Source organism: Dromaius novaehollandiae, chromosome 16 (assembly GCF_036370855.1).
Source record: "Dromaius novaehollandiae isolate bDroNov1 chromosome 16, bDroNov1.hap1, whole genome shotgun sequence".
Lineage (NCBI taxonomy): Eukaryota > Metazoa > Chordata > Aves > Casuariiformes > Dromaiidae > Dromaius > Dromaius novaehollandiae.
The window spans coordinates 11,322,256-11,343,873 of record NC_088113.1 but is presented as its reverse complement, the minus strand read 5'-3'; the positions used below and the strand labels follow the sequence as shown (position 1 = coordinate 11,343,873).

The following is a 21,618-nucleotide window of genomic DNA, read 5'->3' as shown; positions in this document are numbered from 1 at the left end:
TTCAGTTGCACACTTCTCAAGCTTCAAGCTTTAACTCTACCCTCTTGTGCATCTTTCCTGATGTTTGCTGTAAATAGAGTTCAAAGAGGTTTCCAGAATTTTGTGAAAACATGAAATCTGAAAGATTTTTAGACTTCTGTCACTAGGAACTTTCCCAGGGCTTACTTCTGGTATGACCTGGTGGTGCCTAAGGTATTAGGTACACATCAATAGAGAGAAAAAAGCTCCATATTTAATATAAATGTAAAAAAGCTTTAGACGCTTCTGATTATCTGTTGCTCTGCATGAATAACTGCAGCAGCTTGCAAATATGAAGGATTTGGCAAGGAGACCAAAACTGCAAATCCTTTGCAACAGCACTGCACTCAGATTAAGTTCCTGTGAAATCTTTCCTCAGTCACTAATTTCACACTCCAGGGATGGAACTGTGAATAGTTTATAGCATATAAATCTTGTTTTAATAACAACTTCCTTGAGCTTTAAAATGTTTTGGGGAATTGTTGCTTTTTTGATAAGAAAATAGTATATAATTTCTCTGTAGTAAATGTTGTAGATTGTTAGAGATTTTATTTTATAATCATAGCACTCCGTTGCTTTTTAGAGAATGCTGGGAGAATGAAGCCCAGAACGTATTATTCTAACAGTGCAAATTCCTTATACTGTGGCTGTTATGAGCAGGAATAACACCTAAAGTAGCTTATTAACATCTGTTTTGCCTTTATTTGGAAAATAAAACTTGGTTTTGCAATGGTATTTTATATGCAACTGGGAAAGGATGTCAAATGTCTAAGTCTGTTTGAGAATACTTTTATATAAATATGTTATACATCAAAAATTGGAGTTTGCCACAGTCTTCTGTATTCTTTTGCCAAAAAGGGGGGTTCTGACTACGAGGATGAAATACCTGGCTATGCTAGTGTAGCTCTTACCTATTTTCTGGTTTTGAGCAGTCGCCTATAGCAGACTGTGTACCTAGCATGGGAGAAAATGGCAGAACTGAGATTTGAAACCTTGCTGTGTTAAAACATTTACTACCTCAGCTGAGTATTTGGGGGTGCATTAGATAATTTTATACTGCTTTTAACCTCACAACTCTCACCCTCATACTGCTTTTAACCTAACAACTCTCACCTTCATGCTTTTCCCCGCCCAGGTCTTGGTTTCGTTTTGATATCGAATAGGGCTGATTTTGAAGACTTGCATTATGATGGGATAGATGAAGTGCTTCCTGGGCAGTCCTAAAAATGTTAGTTTGTGAAACCCAATGTGCTTTCTTTGAGTTACTCTGCAAAGAACATTGTGGGTCTAACACTGTTCCCTTTTACAGTGTTGCAGCTGTGTTTGAAAGTGTCCTAGCATTTATCAAACATGGTTACAATGAGTAAAACCTATAGATGGTGCAAGAAATCCAAGTTTAAAACTTAAGGGGTGGGGAGGAAACAATATTTTTCCAGTAAAAATCTTAAATAAAAATGGTGATGGAAAAGCAGTGAAAGATATGTTTTCAGTGAACAGAAATAACTGCTTTCATTCTTCCATCTCAGAAACATAGCAATATATATGTATTTTTCGTAATGGCAGCAAGGAAGCTTTCTTGCTATCAAATATGGTTGACTGCGATGTCAGTCAATGAAAAGTCTTGTTCTGAGGATCTGGCTTCTTGCATCATTTGTAACAAAGTGAGGAAGTGAGAGTGTGTGGAAGTTCAGACATAACTCTGTGTAAGTGGGTTGGCTGCCTCATGGGCTGGTGGAATAGCTTTTTACTGGGTTTGAATCTGTTTTTTCTCCCAGCTACATCTCCAGCCCAGGCAGCAGAAGGTAAGTGAATAACCCTTAAGCTTGTACTGTGTAGCTGCTGGGGGAGACAGAGATAGACACCAAACTGGCTTGTGATACTACAAGCTTCATCTTGAAGAGCTGAAAAAGTGGCATAATGGAAGTGAATAATCTAGGCTGTCTGTATTTACCCTTTCTGAACAATGTTTAATTTAGCCCTAATTTGTGTTTGTTGGCTGTTTTCTTCAGTTTTTCCTTCATCTTTTTGTTTACATTTGTGCTGCACATTATTTTAGGAGAATTTGAGTCCAAATCAGCCGAAATTGGTGGTAGACAGATACTCTCGCTTCTGTAGATTGCAGGACCGTAATCTCTTTTCTGATGTGGTGCATGGTTGATGAATTTTAATGTTACTTCTGTTAACAGATATTAGATGGGGAAGGATCTTGTAAGGACTAGATATTGCAACAGATGCACTCTTAATGTTTACAGCTGGTCATAAATGACTTGTGTATGAAACAAATCCTTCTCAATACGGTGTGTTTCTCTTGTTTTGTTTTTGTTTACTTGGAAGTTTAAATAGAGAAATGAACATTTTTCAGATCTGGCTAGCCTGCACTGAGAAGTGATGTTAAGAAGTGATGAGCTGTCAAAAAACAAGGAAATCAATACAGGACCACACTTGGCTTTTGACTAAACTGTTAAAAGTAGGCTGAGGTGATGGCAGTGAAAAGTATGAATGCTTGGGCAAATCAGTTCACTTTAGGCATGTAATGGTTTGGGACAAAACCTCTATACTGTACTGTGCATCTGAATTTTCTTGGTAGTAATGTCCTAGTATCAGTCTTTATGTGAAAGCAGAGGAAGTGAAAATGCAAAACTGATTACTCAGATCTTTTTGCTCTTTTCATGTTAAAGTATTTTAAATTTGTACAGGGCTTTAGAAAGCATCTATAATAATTACTACTAGAAATCCTGAATGCTGCATTTTGCCTCTGAACAGGGAAAAGCTTAGTGTTTTGGAGTTACAGTGGGTTAGGTTACTCATCACACATTGACCTCACAGAACAGACATACTTACACATATCTTTGATTTGGTATTTTTTAATGTGGCTCTTGAATCTCCTTCTTTTGTAATTCTTCCAGACTAATGAAGAAGCTTATGCACAGTGTATGGCAGTGCTGCAACTTAAAATGTCCAAGATAAAATAATTAAACTTAAGTGAATATTCTTAAAACCTGTTTTTTCTTTTTTCAATGGATCAAGCACTGACATGTTTACATATAGATGAATGACAGTTTAATGTACATAATCTGCGTATGTTGTTACTCTGTCTACATATCTAAATGCAGTAGAGACTTTTGGTCACTTGATGTGAAATTATCTCTGACAACCATCTGTCTTGCAAAGTTACTATAATTGTGACTATATTTGTGGCAATTAAATATTCATATCAGAGTCTGTGCTGATCACAAAGTTCAAATGTTGGATATTTGTGCTTGGTTATAGTATAGCTAGAAACTTGTTAGTCTTCAGTAACATGTGTGGTTCAGTTTTGTCCTGCTAATATAGCACCAACTACTGAGAAAGAATGTTAATTTTGTGTGTGTGTTTGCTTTTTTAATTTAGCTTTGTTTGGTTTTGAGAGATGGACTTTTTTGTGATTGTTTATCACATCAGGTTGTAACAGTTTTGATTTCTCTTTCTGCTTCTGCTGTACTTGGTATGATTACATAGAAATACAGAGAGTTTCATCTCTAGTAGGAAATGATGACATACTCCTTTCTAGTTTCAGCCAAATACTTAAGAGGAACAATAGCTACTACTTAGTAAAACCCTGAAGCAAATTCCCTCTGTAAATTTGTGATGGCACCTATATAGTAAAGGAAGCTGCAGTTACATGTCTGTGTCAGAACCTCTGATTCTTCTTGTGCCAATTCTTCACGTTTCTCCAGACCTTGCCTAATGTATGTCAGGTATGATGAATTATGAGAGTCTGAATGAACTATGCTTCAAACTTGTGGTGTACTTAATTAACAGCATAAAAATGTAAGAGATGGGAGAAGCCTTATCCTTGGAGACCATATCTTTTCAGAGCTCCTTCTGAGCATTCTTACAGTGTTGCAGAAATTGCTTTAAAGTCAGTGGTAGTCGATGATTTTGTTTGGAAATAAGGTGCACAAGATTTTAATTTATGTAGCTTTACATGCAAAAAATCTTTATTGTATTGCTCTGTACATACCAACAAAAAAGGTTTTCTGTGGTATCCTGGTAAACTAAAATCTTGTATGTGCTTTTTAACTATACTTCTGTATCTGTCGTGGGATAATTTAAACTGGATAGGACTCCTTCCAAGCAAAGCTGACTTCACAGTTAAATCATAATTCATTGCTCCTTATCTCTTCCTCTTAAGTATTGACTGTCTTCTTTCAAGTGAGGTGGGCTGAAGTACTATTTTTGTCTGGCCTGTTTAATTCCGTCCAGTCAGCCTCTGTTACGAAGATAGGCATCCCTCTATATCCCTGGTGCCTGAGCTAGCGCAAAGTGCAGCAGATGCGTGACTGCAACAGAGGAATACCTTCGTAACACGAAGGACAGAGAACTCACTACAGAAAATCTAGAGCACTTGTGCAACGAAGTCCTCTACATGACAATTTGGCAATTTTTAGAATTGTGCTGCAAATATCACCCACTTACCAAAGCCAAAGAGGGTGATGAGATAACGTGGCTTATGTGGAGATCTGTGCTGTCACAGCTTGCTTATTTTTATCAGATCACTGCACTGCTCTTCTATCAGCATCGTCTGCGTAACGGCCTAACGTGGGGTAGAGTCAGCTTCTGAAAGTTAGTACTGAACCTGCAAAAACAGAGTCTGCTGATCTAAATCCAGTATAGGCTGCAAAACATACGAGTACAGTGAGCTCTTTGGTTGTCATGGCTGGAAGGTAGTTATATACTACTCTAAGGAATTGGACTGAGTCATCTTGTCATCTGTAGCTGGAAGGAAGATGCTTAAGGTGGTTTTGGCTGTCTGAGTTTCAATGGTAACGATTAGACTAGAGTTTCCCAAAGGCTGCAGATTATTTTATCTGTTTTGTGCTTGCTTGAATTTGTGCTGTTTCTTTGATAGCTCCTATTCTCCTTCACTAGCTTTGCTTCAGTTTTTGCTGTGTTCAGTGAGAGCCCATTCTTACTGGAGCTTCATTTTGTACTTAGCTAGTTTAGCCATTAAATATATTTCACCATGGAAGCTAAAAATAACAGTTTTATAGTAGAAAATAGTTGGCTGGAACAAGAGACTGAAGAATGGAGTAACATCTCTTCTATTTAGTATTCATATAGAGGGGATGAATTTTGGGAAGAAGAAAAATTACACCCTGTATTTCTTAGCTTGTCCTTACTTGTTCTGACCTGCTGGCCTATGTCATACCTCTGTCCTTTCTTATTTAAATAACATGGATTTGTTCTAGCAGTTTCTTAATGGTAACAAAAGATAAAAAGTTACAAACAATCTGTTCTGCCTATGTATTGATGGTATTAGGATCGTAGAAGCTAGAATCCTTCCCCCCCATCCTTCTTCTATAGTATTTTTCAGTGTTGTCTGTTCCAGTTTTTTGCTTCCACCGTTAGTTTCAAAGTAGCTGCCTTTCACTGATAGCTTATTGCAGAGAATACTGTATTTCTTTGTACAACACTAGAAAATTCAAGTGGTCCCCAAAATGTTTACAAAAATGTTTTTGATAATATCATTCAGTGTCATCTTTTCTTTCAGGAAAGTTTTTTCAAAGGATCAGTCTTTTCAGATGTCACATTATCTAGGACACAGAATGAAATAGCTATGTGAAAGAGGCTAGCAGCAAGCTTTTGGGAGCTCTTCAGAGGATCGATCTTTATAATATAAGCATATTCCAGTTTAAACTGAAACTTTGCACTAATAAATCAAGAACAAACAGCAGGCAAAGTGTCCCATACAAAATACCTCTAATAGGTCTTCTGTTCTGGCAAAAAAATGTTTGCTTAAGCTTTAACCACAATTATTGTTGAGAAAACTTGTAGAAGACATTTATAGACGTCTGTAAATATCCAGGGAATAATAATGAACACTTTTCCCCCTGGAGGAAAACTGATATTTTTTTTTAGGGGTTCTCCAAACAACGGTTTGGCACTCTGTAACAGCTGTTGATATCAAAATCAATATGCAAAGCATGTGATTAAAAGATAAGCATGGTTGGGATTGGAACAGTTTTAATTGAGACTGTTTCTGCATTCTGTATGCTGCAAGGAAATTAGTGGCAGTGTGGCAGTCCTTCAAGAAAAATTAATTGTCCCTGCTAATTCTCAATTCCTGTACTTTCTTCTTAACCCTGTTCTCTGATTGTCCAGCAGGTCTGAAGTGTCGCTGTCTACATATGCAGAATATTTGATTGCCTAGAGGAGGTGTGGACATCTAAAAATCTACCAGCTGTTTCAGGTCACTTGCAGCTTAAGCAGCTCTTTCATTTTGAATAATTTATTTAGTTGGCCTCTCACTGAGTTGTCAGCAGTTTGCAGAGACTGTAGCCATGTGAAGAAAAGATCCTAATTCTTCAACTCAAGAGAAGGAGAGTTGTTTGTAGTCAGAGAGAAAGGGGAATTATTAGTTCATTTTTTGGACCTGACATGTTGGCTCTCCCCAGATGCAGTACTGAAAGAAGGATGGCTGTCGGCCATGTATTTGTGATTAGAGATTGAAGGGAGATAAAGGGAGAGTGTGTGACGTTAAAGGAAGATAGTAGAGATTGGCATAAGATTTTTTTTTTTCTTCTTCTTCTGTAAGACAGGAGGATGTACACGTGCAGGATGTGTGCACATTTTATGCCTCAGGGGTAAAACCAGAGGGAGCTGTCAGAACTGAGAGCAGACCTGAGCCTGCCCCCAGCTTGAGAATAAAATGGTATACGAAATTAAAAAGAAATAACATTAGAATGGTAAATAAGAATATAACTGTGAAATTTATAACTTACTCTAGCCATGAACTGCTATAGCAGATGAGTTAGCTATGAGCTAATCAGATGTATTATGCAGTTGCTTTAAAAAAAATATTCTAGATGAATTTCATAGCAACATTGAAGTAGTTTGAGGCAAACATCACGGTGCAGGATGTAAATTGATAAGTGGAAGAGATCAGAAAGTGGTGGCAGATGCCTTCTGAGCAAATCTGCATGTTCGGCTGAAAGTGTATTACTGGGGAGAAAATGAGTTTCACCTTTCTCCGAAGTATCGTACCTTGGCACTTGGAAGAAGTAGGATAGAGGTTGGATTTAGAAGATGACAATCCCACTGACATGTTGCTATGTTTATATGTTTTGTTTATCCAGAAATTGGTTACATTTTAAGTTGGTGGTGCTGGTCCCAATGTATTACAGTAGGTATTGTTGGCATACTGATAGAACTTGATTTAAGCAATGCTATTAACAGAATTGTGTAGTTAACATTTGTATAAAACAGTATTTAATAGCCCTAGTGCTGCTTAATTACGTTACTGACCAAAACAAAATTCTCTTCATTGGTGTTTGCTTTTCTTATACCTGTAAGTGCTTTATATACAATCAATTTAGTGCTAATAATGTACACCATATCCTGGAAAAACACATTTGAAATGCAAACACTTTACTGTTTTGTTTTCTCATGCATTACGAGAAGATGCTGAGATTTCTGAACAGTTATTCTTTGAGTACGTTATAACTAAACTTGCCTGATGCCAGAGGGTTCAAGCTCTGTTACCTATAGGCTTTTGCTGCTAGCCTGAGCTCTCAAAATCCATACTGTTTATATCTACTGAGAATGCAGAATGGGTGTAGATCTAATCTATCAGATACCCTTCATGTTTATAAATCCTTACTTTTTTTAATAGATCGACTTACTATAGTAACACTTTAAAAGCAGGAATCTCAAGGATTTTTTTTTTGTCTTGGGGTGTATTTAGCTTTTTCTGATTTCTTTCTGTGGTCATAGGTTATTAATTCTACTTATAGGTGTTTATTATGGATACTGGTAACTTCATAATGCACTGTTTAAAATGATTGGCATTGAGTGATATATGCATAGGTCTCTGTGTGGCAGGCTTCTCTTAGATACAGAATCACTAATTTAAGACATAAAGGGTCAGCTTGGATTGTGACTTCTGGCAACTTAAAATAGCCAGTCACCAAAGCGACCTAACAAGTGTTTCATATTAGATGTGAGAACTGTATTCGTCGTCGTTTTGCTTCAGTAAAAATTTCGTTGGTTGCTGCTATATGTTGTATTTCAGTCTCTTTAGATGCCTGCCTTTTGTTCTTCTTTTGTTTATGTACTGTTTATTTGACACAACTCTGCCCAGCATGTGCCCTGCACACTTGCAAAATACAAATGGCTTCAAAACTGAGAGGCCTTTAGGCCACAATTAATGTTTGTTTGTTTTTTTTCCCCTTGTAATGGAAAGATTTATAGCCAAATATAATATTTCTTACAGTTATATGCTAAGTACAGTGGCTCTTTATCAGTGTGATTGAAAGCTTACAAAGATGTTTTCTTTTGCCTGTAGGTAGCATGTAAGAGACCCCATCAGTCACTCTCAGAAGCTTGTACATCACCTACTCCTCCAAATGCCCACTCTCTTGGGTATTTAAGAACTGGAGGGTGTCTCATTCATGAGTTGTTTATTTTTTGTACAAGGTCATAGTTCCTTGCATGATCATAGGTAATAATGTGGGGGTAGGGGGGAAGCCAACTCTTGTGAATGATGGCATGTGTCACAACATGTAGGAAGGGAAAGGAAGGGAAATAAATAAGTGCGCAGAAAGAGAAATTGAAAACATCAGCAATTAAATTTTTCATTTCTGAAAATAATTCTTAGATATAAGAATAGCTGCATTGCTTTAAATTGGTATTAATTAGACTATTTGTTGCACCAGCAGTAATTTTGAGAAGTATGGCTAAACTAAATTTGTTGAAATACTTCCACAGTTAAGGGAAATATCTATCTTCAGTATTGCAGTGACACAGGAAAGCCTTGTCATGAGTGGAAGTTTCAGTGTGTGTGGTGGGTTTTTTCTCCTTCCCTATATTAGTTGAGAAGTCAAAATGCACCATGAGTGTCAAGTATTGTCCATACATAGCACTGACCTTAGCCTTTCTCAATAGAATGCAATGCAGTATTTTGTTTCCAGCAGGATTTTCTTGCATAAATGAAAAATGATCAGCATTTCATTCTAATAAATGTAAAAAATAAATTCAGGCTATATGGAACAATGGAGAGTATTGGGTACCACGTATATAAATAATTATGCTTACTTTAAGTCTCCAATGGAGTTATACAATGCACACTTTTAAAATATGCATGGCAATCTCTCTAGCTCTTGTAACTGAATTCTACAGTGGTACGGCAGTATATTATAGCTGTGCTTGTGGAAATAGGGACTTCAAAAAGCCTTTGTTCCTTCATTCTTTTTTAGTTTCAGATATGTTTTCTCTCTTTCTTCCTTCATCTCCCCACACTCTGCTCCACCCTTGGGGAGTGGGAGGGGGTTATGACCAGTGCTTACGCTTGCTAACTTTTCTCTTCCAGTTCAGTGCCAGGTTGTGGGCCCGGTAGCTATTCCTTTTGGGCTGGATTCGCAGCTGTCATCTACCTCTACTTGATGTATTCAAACTGATATTCTGCTTTCAAGGGATATCTTAAACAGGACCCTTTGCTTCAAGGAAGTGGAGGGAAATGGAGAACAGTAGTAAAGCTTCAAACGACTTGTTCATTACATCTCTTGTTGAAATGTATGGCAGTACCTGCCAAGTTAAGAAGGAAAAAGAAGCACATTTCCTCCCTTCTGTCCTTTTAAAAATGAGGTCTTTAAAGGGACCAATTGATGGAGTTGTTTCCCGGATGATGGCTGTTCTGTATTTCACACACTGTATATATGAAGGCATTTATTTCAGTAAACAATTTTAAGCCTATTATATACAACATAGATCTGATTCTCCTCTTACTAGTGTAGCAGTTCAGATTTCAAGACAAGTACTCCTGATCTTACATCAGGATAAATAAAATGCAATTTCAATTATAAATTGAAGAAAGGAGGAGGGAAAAACTAAACTTCATGCCCTGTCCTTATAGTAGTCCCTGTGTTTCTAGCTCTGTTGGAACTCAGTTCAAGGTAAGTGCTGTAATGGAACTGGGAGGCTGGAACCTGGCCAGGCAGGAGCCCTGTAGAGGGACTGGAAACGAAACTTGGTGCTGGGGAAGACCGGTCTTGAATGAATGTTGCCTGGAGCAAAGCCTTCATAAAGGCATAAAAGAAGAGGATTAGGATGACAAGCCTGAGAAATGGAGAGTAGGCTCCCCAGAAGAGAAGAATGGAAGAGAGGCACAAGATAAAGGGCAAGATGACCTTGAGAAGGGGAACAGAGGAAAGAAAGGGGTGAGAATGGGTGATTGGAGGAAAGCAGGTATTATTTGACACAGATACTTTTATCCATAAACTCAAGAATCTTAAGTTTTTTTTCTTTTTCTTCTGCTACTAGTATCCATGGAACCCACTGATAAGTGTTTCCTTGCCCAAGTAGAAGATTGGTACCACTAGTAATATATTACAGTATGGTATCTAACCTTGGGGATGTTTTGAAAACTGGGTTCTAATTTTTCCATAATTTTTGTAACTTAATCCAAACAAATTCTATAGAGAAACAGAGGCATCAGCAATGAACAGATATATTTTTAGCAACTGGTGGTTGGGTGGTTCAAATAAGTGGTTTCTTCCAGAGAAAACCTTGAGGGGAAAAGCTTGAGATAACCAACTTTCTACTGGCCAGTTTTTGTCAGTCTGCGTATGTATTAATCAAAGAGTGCAAAAACAGCTTGGAATCAAGTGTAGTACTTATTGATCTCATTGTAGTTTGAGTAATTTAGGAAGAGCTGGGACTGTGGTTGAGGAGGAAGAGTGTGATGGTGTAGAGGTAAATATATGAATGGAGAGAGCTGGGGGAGCCAAGTGTTGGGATGTAGCAGACAAATCTATAGTTAAATGACATTAATTAATGGCTCATAAGACGAGTTGTAATGGAACTTTGAAACTGTAAGATGTAAATCCCATAATGTAGAGGTACAGTTTTGTCATTCTAGTCTAATCACAGATTAAACAGCAAATAGCATGGAGAACTCTTGTATTTTTGCAAATTTGCTACTTTTTTAGAGATGTACCTCAGCTGCTAAATTGCTGAACACATGGAACACTAATAAGAATTTCTTAAAAAGAAAACCTGGTTTTCCAAACATAACACACAATGATTCAATGTATGTGATTAATTTCTATCATGTCACACATTCCCTAACTAACTTGTAAGGAATCCCCTTGTTCATTAATGTGAATTAGTGAATTTCCTCTGCTGTGTCTGGTGTAATGGAAAAGTGGAGTCATGCAGAGATGTATAAAATTACCTCCTGATGTTTCTAACGTTGTCTTATTTGCAGAACGGTAATCATTCTAAACCTGGCGTTTGGTAATAGGAATACTCCAGCTATAGTCAGCCATTCATAATTGCAATGAGCAATGTGTGTTCCACGCGTCTGGTGATTAATAATCCGTTATGGTAACAGTAGGAAGTAGCAGCATGTGTGTATAGAGATGATATCAGTTCTTCAGGTGGACCACATGTTTAACTACAGAATGGAGCATGAATGCAATAAGCGTAGCTTAATTTTTGTAATTGTGTATTTGTTGTGTTGCTGTGACTATATCGCAGCTTGTAAAGAAGAAAAATGTTTGTATGCACCTTCTCTCTTCCTTGCACTTTCTCTCATATGTATATAATGCTGCTGTGACTACTTATCCTGTAAGCATAAATATTCTGTGATGAAGTTCTAGGGTAAAGGCACTTGACAAACTATAAAATGATAAATGAAAGTTACTGAGATTTTAATCTTGAGATGAATATGTACAAACAATAATTCAGAGCTGGACTCCAAATCTGAATGTATTTTTCTCTTGTGGCCACAGGAATGACAGAAATATTTGTCACATCTCTACCTTATTTCCTTGCAAACTAATTGCAGAAGTATACATTTAATTACTTCTTTTACCTACATCTTCTGTAGAAGATGGTTTGTAATCTCAGAATTCTCTGTCAGTTGCTGTGAGGTGCATGCTTGCTTGCCAGAGAATCCCTGATGATGCAAATAAATGAAAACGATCAAGAGTTCTGCCAGGAAAATATTTATTTTTAGTTCCCTAGTCCTGTACCCATTACTCTGGTGGGAAGACTTAATCGAATCTTATCCAAGTTATAAAATTTAGTAGCATCTTTCCTCTTGATCATAAATGTGGTCTGCATAAACAATTTACAGTGTACTGTGTAGACTCTATCCTTGGAATTAGCATGCCATACTAAGTAGTTCTGGAGCAATCAACTACAGCAGTTCAGTTACTGGGTGCAGAATTTTTCATAATGTTTCCTCAAAACTTAGCAATATATGTAGACTTTATTACTCAAATTCCATAGCTGAGACATTTACCTGTGGGTAAGCAGAATGCTATGCAGTTGCTTTATGTGAATTAAAGAAAGATACCTTGTAAAAATGAATTTAAAGTTGTCAACAAATATGAAAAGACTCTATTCCCTTGGGGAAAAAGTGGATGAATACTGGTATTTTATACAAATCATCATCATCATTATTTCAGAACTGGGCAGGATTTGGCTGTGGAAATGTTGACTGTTCCACAGATTTCATGGTATTTCAGTGAAGCTTGGATTTTATCTGTTTGCTTCATGTGTAGTCTTCAGTTTTATCAAATTTTAACTTTCAACAAAATTAGAGATGTGAATGACTAGGTGTTTCTCAGTGCTAGATGAATCCTGACTTTCCAGTGCTGTATAGATTTCCATTAAAACATTATTAAAATAAGCCTACTTCTTTCAAATGATCTGGGCTACAATATTTTGGCTAGACAAAGCTTTTCACTGTGTGTTGTAGGAAGAAATAGGATTCCTGAGATGCATGGCTGGTTGGCAGCCTTAGTTGGAATGGCAGAAAATAGGAATTGCTTGCCATCCATAAAGAAGGAATGTATACTCTTCAAATCGAGGAGAAGGCAGTAAAATCCAATGACAAAAATTTCAATAATTTAACATGCAGCATCAAAGGCTATGATTCTGAGCTGCAAGAAAACTGATAGGATGTTTTTGAAGTTTTTTTTTGCACCAATCTACTGTAGCAGTAAAGGATTGTATGAATGTATTTTCATTTTAAGAAACACAGGGGTGATATGAATATTAACAATGTTTAACCAACAGCAATTTTCACATCATGAAGGATACATCTAAGACACAATTTGTTGGAAATTCCAATTTCTAATACTTTCCCCTCCTCCCCAAAAGCACTGCTGTGGTCACAGATGGCAAGCAGGTAAAGAAATGATAACTGATAAGAGATAGCTTGTTTGTTTATTTTTAGTCTCTTTTTGTTTACATTTTTATGAAAACTCAATTATATTTAGTATGACTGACTAATGCTAAGGTTGAATCAAGCAAAGTTAGCAAGTTCTAATTAACGTTGTCTAAGCTCGGTCTAATCTAAAGGTTTGTAGGAAGGACATCTGATCAGTGATATTAGAGCTGTACAATAGAATGGAGGATATTTGGGTGTTTATAATTCAAAGCAACATTTTCTCAAGGGTTCATGTCAGTGTGGGGTGTCAAACTGAACAAAAAATATTGCTGAACAAATACAGAATTCTAGCAGTGTGCTTGAATTTGAATTTCCTGGGATTGGTCAAGGGCAAAGTAAATCTGTTTCACAAAGATTATGATGGTCCCGTGCTGTGGTGGACAAAATGTACAGGAATCTTAATTCACAGTAGAAAACGGCTTCCTGAACTCCAGGGGTGGGGTAAGGATGCAAGTGTGTGTGTGTGTCTATAAATTAAAAAAAAAAAAGACAAAAAAATCTCTCCTTCCCACTTTCTTTCCATGCTTACTAGAAGAGGTTTCATCTCCTCTTACTTCTTTTAGGGACTGCCATGCACTCCTTCCTCAGTCGGGGAACAGAAGCTAAGAGCAGTGTCTCTGCCTGCCTGCATGTCTGCCAAGCCACTCCAGCATACTTCCTTCCCGAGTGATGAGTCAACAGTAAGTTCTTTAGTACTTCTGAGGTAATGCAAGATGACTAAACAGTAGCTGATGGAAAGGAACCTTTTAAATAAGAGGGCATTCTTCACATGTTGCACACACTGATTCCATTTCATGCAGGTCTGTAAAATTTTTTTTTTTTTTTTTTTTTTGCTTTCAGCTCCCACCACAAAGTAAACAATATGAATCCAGTTACTTGTACTCTCCCTCTGAAAAGTTGCATTCCTAACTCTCGGTACTTGGTCTTCTCATGGTCTCCAGTACTCAAAGCTATTGTATTGCTTCTTGACTAAATTGGTAGTGTAATCCTCAACTACCACAGCAATCCAGGAAGGCAAAGCTGTAATATGGACTGAAAAATTTTAACTAACATGCATAGTGCAGTATCTTACATGCTGCCTAATCAGCCTCCAACCTTGGTAAACTTCCTTAGTGGTGTTTCCTATATATGTTCTGAAAGCTGACAAGTGCATTTGGATAGCATTTTCTGAAATTTGTGGATGGTTAACATACAGTTCCTGTTCCTTGGGACTCTCATCTTAGTCTTTAGAGATCTGCCTCTCTTTCAAATTAACCATGCCTTTTGTTGTGATTGTTGCTAAGAATAGATGTGGGGATTACAAAGTGAGAGAAAGTACAGCAGTCAGTTACCCCTGGCCAGAGAGCCCAGTTTCGACTGAGGAAGATGGTCTCTTTTACACTGTAATATACCCTTATCAAGATGATTCTCATTAGCCTTACTGGTTTGCTTCTAATTACTATTGCAAAGGCAACTTCCTCTTCTTAGATAATTTTTTTGTTACATATTTAGCTGGGGTTTATGTTATGATCACATTAGGCAAAAGACTTGTTGCAGTTTATGCTTAAACTGTTTATTGACATTAATAGCTTCATTATCAATATATGTGAAGGGTTTGTGGTTGAATTCACCAGCACTTGTTTCAGGTAACTTCTTGCCTGCTTAGATCATCTCTGCTAAAAATGGTATGTGCTTGCCTTCTGTAAAGCATGTGGTGAAATTAAACCACAGCAAGTGGCTTCCAGGTTCATTCAAAAGGAAGTTAGACACTCTACCACTCTTATGAGTGCTGGAAAGTCAGTAAAATGTTTCTATTGGTCATCGATAATTTATTAGTGAGGGGAAATCATGAAGCAAACTGTCAAAAATAGATGACTGCAAATATAAAGGTGCTTGCACCTTAAAAGAACCCTGATTTTGAAGCAGGCAGCAATTCTGCGCTACTCTGTAAATTTATGGTCTATCAGTGGCCATGGGGATAAAAAATTATGGTACTCTGTAGGAGTGTGGGAGTCTAACATTGAGGAAACAAAATGTCACAGAGTTAACAATGGCATCTAGGCAATTTATTAGATGTTGAAAACACAACTGCATAATTATTTACCAATATTCTTTGTGATCTTGTACTAAAAGTTGCATCTAGTAAAATCATATGTCTGGACTGTAATGATGCTTTTTCCTCTATTTAAAGTTGGCTCCAAATTAGAGATCCTGAATTACATTGTGGAGAAACTTTATTCCATTTGTTATTCACTGAATGCAGGATCCTAAGTTGGATATATAAATAAGAGGGCTAATATTATAGCAGATACTTCCTCATGCTTCTTAATATTGAATTTCTGATGTTACTTAGTCCAAATTATCCTTCCTTGGCAGAATTATTCGAGAAGTGCATTATCTAAAATATAATGTCAGTGAAGATAATAGTACTTTAATCATTCCTTTTTCACATAAGCTAAGAAAAAGAGCTGCTCAGTCAGGTAACTCTGTAAAGGCTAAAAATATTAGTTATTCCAATCACAGATAATATGTAGGCATTCCATTTCTTATATTCTTCCTCTTTTATAACAGCTTAATTCGTTCTGTATGTTATAATTAGTTTTTTAGTGAGTGTGGAAAATCATGTGTTGTTCTTTGTGCTGTTTTGACTAGTTTGACTTCTGCAAAAATGAGGAGAAATATACTTCTTCATAACAAATATAATAGGCTTCATATTTGAGTATTTGGCTAATGAGTAGTAGCTGTTGCAGCTCTGGGTATTCTGAATGAACTTTGAATTTGAAAATGTCTTTAAGCAAGGTCACACCCACACACGTGCATACCCAACCCCCACACCTCCTGTTGGAAAATTCAGGTTAGAAAGGAGATCATCATTGGAGACTTTCAAGACCAGACTGGGAAAGCTCCAAGTAACCTGGCCTGACTTCATAGTCCATCCTGTTTTGAGCAGGAGGTTTGACTAGATGGAGACAAGTGTGTGTGTGTGTGTGTGTGTGTGTGTGTGTGTGTGTGTGTGTATATATATGTATATGTACACATACACCTTCTAATGCACTCTAGTCAAACACTCAAACAGCAACAAAAAGCCCAGCCACCTCCATTCCCAAAATTCTGCTTTGAAAGATGGTCGTTGTGAGCCCAGTCTTGAAATTTGATCACCTGTGAAATTCATTATCTTGCTGAGCCAGGACTTGCCTGCCTGAATAACATAAATTCCAAAATACTGCCATGTTTGAGCATGCTTTCTGGTGTTGGCTATGACTTGATGAACCGTTTAATAACACTTAAGCTTTCTGTCTCTTAGTAATACAACTAGATGGCTTTTTCATGTTTCTTCCTACAGTTGTACTAGAAATTAGTGTTTGTCCTGTGTTAGCAGAAACTTACGTTTTCGTACATGTAACACCACTTTAGAATGTTTTCTGTTATAAACTAAGATTAACTTCTGGCATACCGTAGGTATGCAATGTAAGTTTTATTTAAGAATGATCATCTGTGTATTGTGTGTATGCCACATACACCTTCAGCGCACCTTTGCCTGTTTCTAGAGTAAATAGAGAAGCTTTATGAAATCATGAAGAACTTCATAAAAAGTTAGCACTAGAAAAAAGAACCTGGGATGAAAAGGGAAAACTTTTACACCTGTATTCACCGTGACTGTTTTTACTTGTTTATGGAGACCTTCTAAGTAGCATGCCTTCTTCATGAGGAAGAACATCTGCAGTACGGATAGCTGAAATGTTACTGTTAAACAGAGATGCAATATAGTCAGTATGAAGTGATGAAGTTGAATTTTGAGCAACATCAAGAGGTGATCTGTCTTGGGCTGCATGACCTCATGTACCACATATTAGTTATATGTGTGTATGTGATTTTATTACATAGGTTGCAGAATACTTAAATGTTTTAGGTGTTGGTGATGTCACAAACTGAAACTGGGACTTCTTAGCTAAAAGGAGTCCAAACTTCAGACTTATTCTGCTTGTAGACAAGATCTTGATGAAGCATAGTAAACAAAATCTAATTACTCTAATACCTCCTAAATAATTTCATCCTTTTACCTTTCTTTGCCTCATGGAACTAGGAATAGCATTTAGAATGAAATCATGAAGGCCTGCATGTTAAATAAAAATTATTAGACAAAAAAATTCATTCATAAAAGATGCCATAATTTTATGAAGCTGTTCTGCTAAATCTGTATCTGGATCCATATTTTTAATGTACAGACTTGTAAAGATTTCTTCATAAATGCTTTCCAGTCAAACTTGATACTGTAGGCAGATTAACATAATAGCACCTTGATAGCACAGAAATAATTCTCTGCAGTAGAAGTTAGTTTATTAGTTGCAAGCATACTGCATTCTCAAGCTGTGGCATTGGTAATGTTTAGATGTCTGCATCATTTATTTTAATGTGAAGAGTAATGCAGTGTTGGAAAAATGGAGATGATGGCTGTTCTCATGTCAAATTTAATGAAACTGGGCCTTTTGCACTTAAAGATGCGATGTTTTTATAAAGGCTATTTATAAATAATACTTTTATCTGGGACGAAAGAAACTTTATAGACAAGTGCCCATGAAAAAAAACGTTAGAACTAATAATGAATGACATTCTAGTGAAAATTATTTTGCAATCCTATAGCAAGGAAATTAGAAAAAGTAAAATGTCTCTATAAAGCTTTCCTATAGTGCATAGTTTCTGTACGTGTGAAGGGATGTGTGGCCGCCAACCTTTGGAAAGTAAGATGCTCAGAGGTTAACCTCCCCAAGTCTGCCTCCTTGCAGTTAATCTGGTTACAGAACACTGAAAGAGGTATGCAATAGGTGTAAAGGAGGAAACTTTTGTGCGTTTACCTTTTTTTTTAATTTTTTTTCTGTCTGTCTGCTCTTGGAATGCTTAATTTTAAGACTCCCCTACTGTAATAGCCTCGAACATGATGATGACAGACCTCCTGGTCTCTCTCCTACCACATGCCTGAAAATTGCAGTTTGAAGGATGGTGGGAAATGAATGGCAAGACATAGTTTGCATTTTATCTGATCTTTAACATAGCCCATTTAGATTGGGCCTTGTTACACTGCAGCATTAGAAAAGATGTTGAGTTTATGTTAATCTGTATGGCATGTCATCAAAACGGTCTAAGATGGAAACGTGAAAATTCATTAACCAGAGATTAATTTTATGGTGGAAACTTTTAATCAAAGTTGAGTAGCCACTCAGTATACTTCAGATGACCTTTTGTTGCAAGCAATATTCTAAATATTACAGCTTTTTTGCAGCAGTTTCTCTAGTCTCTGTTACTGGATGTTTTTTATTCAGCTTTCTTATTGAAATTCTTTTTACAACTTGATACTAATTGTGATCAGTTAATGTACGGCAGACTTGTGCTCTGATCATTGTCTGTATGTGCCTTTTACAAGTTTTGGAAGTACAGTCTAAATCCTCAAATGGAAAATTTTATGTTAATACAACAGCACCTCTATATGTCTTCAAAGATGCGAAAGAAAGCATCTCTCTCAAGAGGCATGTAACAAGAAGAGACTGAACTTAATTACATTAACACTCTTTGAATGTTAATGGCGAGATCTGAAGACTGCAGCTTTTTCCTGTGATAAAGAATATTGTTAGAGAATAAAATTGAGGCTTCCTGTGTTCCTTACTACAAACCATTTAATATTTTTAAGAAGTTAGCTGCCTAGCTTTTGTATTTTAAAGAACACAAACTGAAATTTAGTTAAGAAAATACCTGTTTGTATCTAATCTGAATTAGTGTTATGAATTAGTGTTGTGAAAAGTTGTTGTTTTCTTTTCTGCCAGAATGATTTAGTCTCCTTGGCTTATATATGGTAGATCGTGTGTCTGGTACATTACATGCAATTTTTTTTCTTTCTTTTCCCCCAAACAACCATTAATCTAAGAAGACTGTCCTTTTTATCTTGTCCTAGACCAGCTGCAGTTTCTGTACATAAGGCCAATGATGTGCAGTACAAACAATCTTAGCTCTCATGCATCATCTGCAATGTTTGTGTTTATCAGAGATGTCTCAGATGCAGGGATGAACAGATAGTGTTACTTGGAAATAAAACATCAAGAAGGAAAAATGGCAGCTACTACTATTAGTTTTTAACTTCTCATTTTTTTTCTTCAATATATACTGCAAAATAGAGGGACGTTAACTTGTTATGAAAACAACTTGTGGACCTTAATTACCTAGCCTGAAATTCACCCAAGGTGATCATGGTTCTTAACTTAACTGAATGGCCAATTTAAGTCCTAATGGCAGTCTAGAGATACCACGTTCTCCAGGAGCTGTGGAATAGGTGTGTTTTGTTAATGTATCCTAGTTTGGGGTGTGCACCTTGCTTGCATCCTGACTTCCCGATCCCAGCTGTGAGGAAGAAAAGGGGGTAGTGAAGTAGATATAGGAGTCTGGGCAGTTTAGACAGATTCTGCTCAGGATTGAGCTGTACTACAGTCAGAAATATAATTGCAAATCTATCACTCAGACTAGCTCTGTTTGAGCTATCTGCACAAATACTAGCATATCTAAGGGAATTTGTCACTGTGGGCAAGGCAAATCCTCTCAGCACCCAGTGTATGCAGTTTAGGTAGCTACTTCTCAGATCAGCTGAGCTAGTAATGTCTCACAAACTGCTTAATTTAAAGCTCTACTAGATGTTTTGGAAGCAAGTGTATGATCATAGTATGTGTTCACATGCATGTTCAAGTAGCAAAAAAAAGATTTCTAGACTTCACTGTTAGAAGGCATTTGGTCTAACGCTAGCTGGCTGCCATCATAGTTTGCTTATAAGCAGCCTGGTGAGTATCCAGCATATGAATTTCAACTGTTTATGCATGCGGTGTGCACCTCTTTTCAGTCAGGAGGTACTGCAGTATGTTGCTTACAAGTTTTTGGCCATGGATTTCATAGTTCATAGTCATTCTGAAATTCTGTGCAGAATGTTTGTTGTTCTTAGGTTTCTTAGGTGATTATTCTTCCTGATGCGAAGCTCGTGCACCTTCTTTTTTTCCTTTTTCTTTTTTCTTTTTTTTTTTTTAAACTCATTGCACGTATAGTTATAGGAAAGGTCTTTCAAGCCTTAGATAACTGAAGAATATGTCATGGGGAAAGAAAGAAAGATAGACTGTATAGCCACTTTGTGGTGTTTTGTTTTGTGTGGATTTTTTTCTTTCTTTCTTTTTTGACATTTTTAACCTTTCAGATACTGCTTTTTGTTTCAGTGCTAATTGTGCTACCCCAGAGCAGCATAACAAAAGCAATAAGCAGTTTTGACCCATGAGCTGAAGAGTCTACAAATAGTAAAAACTATGAAAACAGTGGTAAATCTCACTCTTTTTTGGAGTATAATATAGCATACATATGAGCGAGCTCCTATTCCATTTTAAAAATAAGCTAAGGAAAACTCCTTGGATTATTGGAATTTGTAAGTCGTGCCATCAGATCTGCAAGAAGCAGGACATTACGTTAATCCTGCCGGTTTCTGATTCTGTCCCTCTGCTCATGCACGTGCTTTCTGTGGTGAAATGTTACTGCAGTTGTGCATTGAGAAAACTGCAAACATTGTGTCTTTCTAACTCTGAGCCAAATTCTGTGTTTTTTGAGGTAACAACTTTTCTTCTGATATTGAGGGATGATAATATAGCTACAATGATAGCCCTGAGAATGTCTTGGAAGAAAGGAAGATGAAAGCTTTTCAATTGCCTCTTGAAAATGCAGCTCAACAAGTTTGTGAGAATCTCTGAGCAACTGTAAATAAATGCTTTTGTTTTTACCGTACTTCTGAGAAAGAGACTTTTTTTTTCCTACGAGTGTTCTCTCTCTGTTTCCAAAATGCCCTCTGAAGAGGGAAGAGCGCTGACCTCTGCTACTTCTTGATTATTTTCTACTAGGCAGTTTTGTATCTGTTACCTTTTAAGTGTCTCTCTTCTGGATTTGAAATCGGGAATGCAGAGTTACAGCGATGTGAATCACTTTGTGCTAACCCTCCTTGCAAAGTGTGTAGAAACTCAGAATGCTACATGAATCTAGGCAAAGACTGCTTGGCTTTCTGAGCACTGTAAATTTAAAACTAAATAAGGAAGAAAGCCTTAGCTGCTGCTTAGGAATCAGAAAGAAATTGCGTCTTGTAACAAGCCTATTTCTTTCTCAGGGTATGGGAGAGATCTTAATTTACTTTGGCTTTTTTTGCTACCATAACCCAATAGGTGTTTACGTTTGGACTTAAGTTCTATTATGCCATGTCTGGACACCTCTTTTTTTTTTTAATGTAATTATGCTTTTCTTATCAAATTAATCAACTAATATTTCTCACTGTCAAGGTGTAAAACTTTCACTCCCTCTCAATTCTGTAGGGTTTCCAAAAAGCAGAAATCATATGAGAG

General features: G+C 36.8%; 1 protein-coding gene across 8 annotated transcripts in view; it reads left to right on the top strand.

Annotated features, from left to right (window-relative positions):
• Positions 1–21,618, top strand: part of SULF2 (sulfatase 2) — a 170,666-nt gene that overhangs the window by 31,768 nt on the left and 117,280 nt on the right. For 6 of the 8 annotated variants that reach the window (XM_064521476.1, XM_064521481.1, XM_064521483.1 and 3 more), the window contains one exon: positions 13,801–13,917. The exons of the other annotated variants lie outside the window; for them this stretch is intronic. The gene's annotated coding sequence lies outside the window, so the exon portion shown is untranslated. The remainder of the gene's footprint in view (positions 1–13,800; positions 13,918–21,618) is intronic. 8 annotated transcript variants of the gene reach the window in all.